This window comes from Montipora capricornis, chromosome 9 (assembly GCF_036669925.1).
Source record: "Montipora capricornis isolate CH-2021 chromosome 9, ASM3666992v2, whole genome shotgun sequence".
Classification (NCBI taxonomy): Eukaryota; Metazoa; Cnidaria; class Anthozoa; order Scleractinia; family Acroporidae; genus Montipora; species Montipora capricornis.
The window spans coordinates 44,493,309-44,500,808 of NC_090891.1; the positions used below are offsets into that span (position 1 = coordinate 44,493,309).

Below are 7,500 nucleotides of genomic sequence, written 5' to 3' on the forward strand. Positions count from 1 at the left end.
GCTCGTTGTATGATCTTCCTCCTTCCATGAAAGCACTGTCTTAGTCAGACTCGGACTTGCAAAAAAGACTCTTTTTCTTTTGTTGTGTCTTTTTTTTAAGAGCTGAAAATGTTACCAGTATATCATTTCAATTTTTATCGTTCCTTCTATTATTGTACCGCATCCATTAAGTCCGTTAAATTCCTTGTCTTAAGTACTGTACCATATTACACGCCATTGTAACGTTTCTGTGTCATTTATTGAAAAACCCGGATAAAAGGGCAGTGCCTCTCGAAATATTAGCTTTATATAATACATTCATTCACCGCTATATCGGCCTTGCTCTTTTTATCTCTTATAATATTTATATTGCCGATAAGATACTTCACCAGGATCCGGTGCTTCTGTTTTGCTTTGCTGGTCCTTGCTTAAAAAATTGAAGCCAAGTTTTTTAAGTGGTACTATGATAAAAAAAATCACTTCCTTTTTTTTCTTGTACAGATTTTGAAAGTGCGTTTACTTAAAGTGGTATACTATGGCCAAAAAGTGGAATCTTTTTCTTTACATTTCAAAACTATGTTAACTAAGCATTAAGTGACGTTGACGTAAGTCTTAAGCCTTGATTAAAAAAGACACTGTTTAAACGGAAATACCTTTGAGACCCATCGTTTGTTTCGTGAATTCTCCTACTTATGTGGTTTCGAGTTATCTCACGAGAATCTTCTCCATCTTTTCTAGGGAATACGGTTTTACACCTTGTGGTGTGATGTTACTTAGGTAACACCCCTCTTTGATATATCCTAACCAATAATGCCACACTGACTGCTCTAAAATCTCGTTCCAGTCCCACACCACCTAGGCTGATGACGAAATAGAGTTGGCAATTAAACGAGACTTACCTGTAAGTCGAAGGTTGATTGTAATTCCGTTCGAATTCTTTCCCCACCCTAATGGGTTCTGTTGAGGTCATTGAGGCAATTCTTGGGCACTCTAAAACCTGAATGATGCATTGCACTACACTCTATCACGTACCACTCCCCACTCTCCCGGCTGATGATTCACAGAATTACAATTAACCTTCGACTTACAGGTAAGTCTCCTTTAATTTCCAATTAAACAGTGACCTTACTAACCCCGAGGTCACATTTGCGCTTAAGACTATCCTCAAGCATGCTTTCTTGTGACGTCAGTCGAGCAATCAGTAGCAAGGGCTAAAGTTTTAACCAAGCACGTCGTGGTAACATTGAACTTCACTTCGAGTAATGCGTTCGTTGAAAATGGATGAACTGTTTTCCAGACTAGTTTCAATCGTTTCTGCTGATGAGGAAGGCAAACCTCTTTCTTCTAAACGTCCAACTGCTCCTGGAACAGTTGCCTGAGCAGGATCACAAGAAATGTTTTGAGCAAAACCTTCGACGAATTTCCGTGGAGACAAAGAAGGTGGCGCAATTAATCGGCAGTGGATAAGTTAAGAATTGGTAGCTTGCTTTGCTTGTACGGAATGGGCGATCCTGAACATATTCGAGTACAAATGATTCACAGGTACACTTTTAATCAAAACTTCATTACGAAAGATCAAGTTCTCAAATTTCGACCCTCTCCCTTATTGGTCAGCTTTCATGAATTGTTTACCTAGCACAGTTCAAGAGAACTGCACAGCGCTCTTGAGCTGAGCTGCGGATCCTGTAAAGTTTTCAGCAACTCCGCCTCTTTTTTAAGCAAGCAAGCAACGCCATGCTTAGTCGGTCACACCTGTAACGAGCTAGGAATGTGCTAGGTAACCAAATATTGGCCAAGCAAGCAAGGTTCTAGCGCCAATGTGACCGAAGGGGAACGATTGAGGATTGGGTCAAAAAATGGCTTGTTCGGCAATCAATCCCACTAAGACCGAATGTATAACCTTCTCAGTCAAACGATTTAACACCTCACCCGGACTTGTTTTATGCCAACAATAAAATTGTTGAAGTCTTGCAACACACTCATGTCGGCGTTGTCCATATATGTTGCAGGTAAATTTGAAATTCAGGTTGAAATGATTTCAATCTAGGTAAATTTAATTTTAAACTAGGTTGAAATTGAAAGTAGGAAACATAACAAAAAGTCCATCAATTGTTGGCAAGTACGTGTCTATTGGTAAGTAAATCAGTAAGGAGATGTAGTTGCCGTGCGTTTTTCATGAGTTAGTCTGAAAAAACGCCTTTTGTTGTTTGTTATTAAGTCTAAGCACTGATTTTAAATTCTTAGCATTAAGGTTAGGTGTTGAAGGTATTCCGGGGCAAGATCGTGAGGATTGATTTCGTAAATACTGTTAGTGAGGGTGCAACAATACTAGCTGCTATTTTTAATAACTTACTAGGGATCTTGTTAAGGCCAGTGGCTTTCTTTTCATTTATTTTTTTCAACAGGTGCGTCCATCTCCAGTTTTTCAACAGCTGCGTCCATCTCCAGTCACATGGGAAAGTTATGGGGCTCTATGTAACATTGTAACCTCTCTCATACGATTTGCTAAAAAATCATTTTATGAAAGAGCCAATAAGGATTTGAGTAATCCACATATCAACTGTAAGAAGTGGTGGTCAATCGTTAATAGGGTATGTGGTCGAGAAAATTCTTCATCTATTCCAACCATTGTTGAAAACGAAGTGCCTATTTTAGATTCCAAGGAAAAAGCGTGCATATTTAACGAGTATTTTGTGTCACAGACTGAACTTCCAGGTCCCAAAGCCATTCCTCCTGTTATCCAGCCATATCAGACACAGCAATTTTTATCTAGTATTATTGCTACTGAAGAGCAAGTGCTTTAACTGATGAAGGATGTTGATATCTCTAAGGCATGTGGCTATGATGGAGTTGGTAATAAGATTATTAAGTTATGCAGTGAGGGTTTTCATGTTTATTTTACTCATTTTATTAATTTGTCTCTTTCACTTGGTCAGTACCCGAGCAAATGGAAGCTTGCAAATGTTATTCCTCTTTTTAAAAATGACAACCGTCAACTCAAAGTGAATTACCGTCCTGTTTTTCAAGTCTGCTGGCAAGTTTTTCCAAGATCTGTGAAAAAGTTGTGTTCTTTCATTTGTATAACTTTTTGATGGAAATTGGAAATTGGTCAAGGGAAAACTTTACACAATTTTCATGTAGAACTTCTCGCTTTCAAAAGTTTTTCTTTCCATCCGCTATCACTGGCTGGAATTCTCTGGACCTAGATGTTCGAAACTCTGTTCTCTTCCCACTTTTAAAGCTAAATTAAGGTCAACTCTCTTTCCCCATATTTATAATAAGTTATTTGATTTTTCTTTTTCAAGGCGTGCATCTATTGATCACACCCGCCTTAGACTTGGTTTCTCTTATCTAAGAGAATATTTTTTTAAAATTAACCGTTGTGCATCGCCTATTTGCGAGTGCGGTCTTGAATCTGAATCGGTGAAACACTTCTTTTTGGTTTGCCCCAGGTATGCCGCTCAACGTAATGCTCTCCTTGCCTCTGATGCTAGTATTAGGCTGATTTAGCAAAAGAACGGGAACGTCAGTGGCGACGTCGCGCGCAGCAAAACTACCAATGAGAATTTAGAATAGAGAACAAAAGAGAGGAGTCTACTCTATTCTGAGTTCTCATTGGCCGTTTTTATGCTAGAGACGTTAAAGTCGTCTGAGACGTTAAAGTCGTCTCAAGACGACTTTAACGTCTAGTATAAAAACGAGAAATAAGACAGACGCATTTAACGTCTGACGACTTTAACGTCTTGTTTTAAGTGCGTCGTTTAGACGCACTTAACAGACGACTTTAACGTCTCAGACGTTAAATGCGTCTAGTATAAAAACGGGACGCCCTAACTTGGACGCATTTAGCCCTGAGTCCTTTGTTAATCTGCACTTCGTTCCTTCCTTGCTCTCTTGGTCGACAAGACAAACAAGCCATGCGCCGAGGCTAAATCTAGTTCCTCGTCCATCGCCAGAAAATGCTGATTCCTAGACTGATTTCTGTCACAAAAAAAATATGTCTTCCAGGCGAAGTCGAGACATAAATTTGAGAAGCTGCAATTCCGCCACGTTATTTGCTCATATATTCGTGTGTTAACGTTTATTTGGTGCCGAGTTTGCTCGTGCCCAGTGTCTTCCGATAATAGAACCTAGTCATTTTTTTAGAAAAATCTTGTTTTTGTCCGTTAGTTTGTCTACTTTTATGCGTCCCGTCTTTATACCAGACGGCTTTAACGTTTCAGACGTCAAATGCGTCTTGACGACTTTAACGTCTCTAGCATAAAAGCGGCCATTGGTGTTTTTTTCTGCGCGCGCCGTCCCCACTGACGTTCCCGTTCTGTTGCTAAATCAGCCTATTCTCGGTGAAACGTGGTCATCGAGCAGCGATTCTAAATTAAAATTAATTTTTTATTGTACGGCGTTAAATCTGTAAATTCTGATATCAACTGTGCTTTATTTCGTGAAGTCCAGAGTTTTATAATCAATACTAATTGCTTTTCAATTGCCACTGTTTGACTGTTGAATTAATATATGTCTAGTCATGTAACTTTTAATTAGTACAAATTGCTTTTCGTTGGCTATACTAGCTATATCTTTAGTGATATCAATTTTTTTGTTGTAATCTTGTGTGTTGTGTGTCTGTGTTTTGAGTGTAAGCCTGATTACTGTATTATTGTCAGCCTCCTTGATAAGCCAAGGTGCTTTTGGGGCAAACAATGGTTAATATGTTTAAATAAAAAAATAATAAAAATGAAAAAGGTCCAGAACAATGTCGATACTCGGAGTTTTTAGAGAAAACGAATTATCAGAGGGCTACAAGAATGATTCAGCGTCAACTTCTCCAACTGGAATATCAGCATTTTCGCAATGTTAGTGAAGTGCATATTGAAAGCTTCCGCCATATCATCGGCGTTATTTACAGTTCTATTATTAGCTTGGATTTCCAAAATATTGGACGACTTACAACTATTCCGTGAGCTAAGCTCGTTAATAAGATCCCAAGTTTTACTTGTATTGCCTTTGCTAGTTTCCAAGTTTTCAGAAAAATATCGTTTTTTAGCAAGTTTAGTTGCATTATTCACCTGGTTCCTCGCCCGTTTAAACTGCTGCCATATGGCATGATCATTTGTAGATCGCTTTCTTTTTAAGAACATCTCTTCTGCGCATTCTGAGCAATAATTCACTCGTTATCCACGGAGACCTCTTGTTACGAATTCTTGTTGATTTTAGAGGCGCGTGTTTGTCCAAGCAGCTGACAAACAGGTTTTTACCTTGTATTAATAGTCTTTACAATTTTGCTCATTGACAAGAAAAATGCAATTATTCACACTCGACTGCGTTTACATACTTATCCCCTTAACTAGTATCTTTTTAAAATAGGGTGTAAAGAATCTCCAGTGTGTTTATGTGGTTTTCAATCTCGAAGCGAGCCCTCTCGATGAGCACTGTTAGTCTTAGGGCCAAGTTAATTTGCCAATAAATATGTTTAAGTATATTGATTTCCGTCTGGATCTAGAATATTATCTGTACAGCCTTGCGCTGTACGAACTCAAAAGCGTCTGAACACGGGTACGGACATAAACTTCAAATAATTTACTCGGCCGTTCTCAGTGAACACAGTCTGCGGCTTACGTTACAAAACGACGATCAACATACTAAAAGAAAAAAAACTCCGTAAACTCTGTACACACGATACTATTTACAACTTGAAATTGACCCGGTTCTAGACGGTTTCTTAACGAAAAGGCGCTAAGTAGTCTACATCTCGCAGTACTCTCACCAAAACAACCTGCAACCTCCCAAATTTGCATTAAACTAAGCCGTACAATTTATAGGAAAACTAGTGGGACAAAAATTTACAAGTGTTACGCGAAAACAATACCAACTAATTGCGAGACTAACACAAAGGCGACACCTAGAAAAAACTATCAAAAGAGTACAATAAACTACAGAAAAACCTCTACATAACTAACGAGGCGGAAGGTGACATATAAATTAAAAAAGCGTTCGCACATTATCTTTTCACCAATACAAGTACTGATATAACCTTAGGCTAATTTTCCCAATTTTGAGTTGCCACGAACATGCCAACGTTTTCGAATGTAGTTCGTTTCCTACCTTTGTTCTGGCCTCTTTTGATTTGTATCACAGTCTTGACCCCATATATCATAGCAGTATCTCTGGGACATGTTTATCCATTTTTACCGAGCATCAGCTACGCGGCAGCCTATCAACCTCAGAATTCCATCTTTGGTTTTCTAATGGCGTTTGTTGCATTATGTGGCTCGCTGACTCTGTTTTGTAGGTATATTCAACTGGACGGTATTCAAGACTACTCAGTCGACGAGAGTATTTTACGAAGAGTGCGGCTGTTGAACAAGGTGTCGGTGCCATTTGCAGTTGGAAGTTTCGTGGGTGTCCTGATAGTGGCGAATTTTCCCACTACGTTAAGTGAGGTATGCCAACTTAAGGTAGTATCGAAAACGAAGGCTTAAGCACGAAGCACCCAAATGATCGACAATGAAGCACAGTAAGTACCTGTTTATATGAGGCGAGCCAGTCCGGTTAGGCAGGTTGGCCCGCTTTGCCGAGATCTTGTCTTTGGTCAAAGCTCGGTTCGTTTATATGAGAAGGCGCCCTGGCCCGCTTGCCGAGATCCCGGTCTGAGCTGCCGAGACGTCGACAAGCCGGGCTCAGTTAAAATTTCTCATATAAACGGTCCACCCTGGTTTGCCAGGATGAAAAATTGTCATGACGCGTGAGATGCCTTGAAAACGAGAACTCAAACGCTTAAAAACCCGGCGATGGCCACACGTGCACGGATAAATTTACTTCTCCTTGACCAAGTTTCAAGGTCCAGTGAGCATCCATTGCTTAGAAACAGCGAAAAATATTCAAATTTGACACGGCTGGTCAACCGGTTATCAGTTTGGCCATCGCCGGAGTTTGAGCGTGACTGATGCTGCAGAAGCGAGATGTGAGGTAAGCTAGAAATTAGTTTCCAGCACTTCCTTTCTTTACAAGGGAAAGGTTACGTTTTTATACAAACGTTGGCCGTGTAGCACTTATATTTCAAACAGAGTTAACTGAATAGAGTGTAATGTGAAGTGCTAAATAAGAAGTCGCTTAAATCGTATTCAATCAGGCAAATAACCGCACAAAAACCGAAAAAGTCACAACGACAATAAAGAAAAGAATTTTTATTGAGAACTTTTGCGGGTAAATATCTTTTTCAGTTTGTTATCGAGATTCCCATACAAATCCTTAGAATTTTTTTACCCTCCGAGTCTGGGCCGCCTGTGGCGTATATTCCCCACAAGAACTCCAATTTCAGTCGGAAATCCTCTTAATTTCGAAAAACAAACGAAGATGTGCCTTTCGTAGCTTCCACATGTTCCTTTTTTTTACTGGGTTGCCAGTATGGCAATCCCAGTCGGAAAATGGGTAATATTTCTCTGTTTTATTATGCTTTTATTTTTTCCGTGTCGGTAAAAGTCTTGCCTGCCACTCCCCTCCTAAGTGGTGTCTTTTTGCATAGAG

At 39.5% G+C, this 7,500-nt stretch overlaps 1 protein-coding gene and 1 long non-coding RNA gene across 2 annotated transcripts in view; one reads left to right on the plus strand and one right to left on the minus strand.

The window, feature by feature from the left end:
* The window catches only part of LOC138015449 (DNA damage-regulated autophagy modulator protein 1-like), a 10,904-nt gene extending 10,300 nt beyond the window's left edge, over window positions 1-604 (plus strand). Inside the window, exon 2 of the mRNA XM_068862518.1 lies at window positions 1-604. This exon is cut by the window's left edge and continues 1,527 nt beyond it. The gene's annotated coding sequence lies outside the window, so the exon portion shown is untranslated.
* The window catches only part of LOC138015455 (uncharacterized), a 48,292-nt gene that overhangs the window by 5,103 nt on the left and 35,689 nt on the right, over window positions 1-7,500 (minus strand). The window lies entirely within an intron of this gene.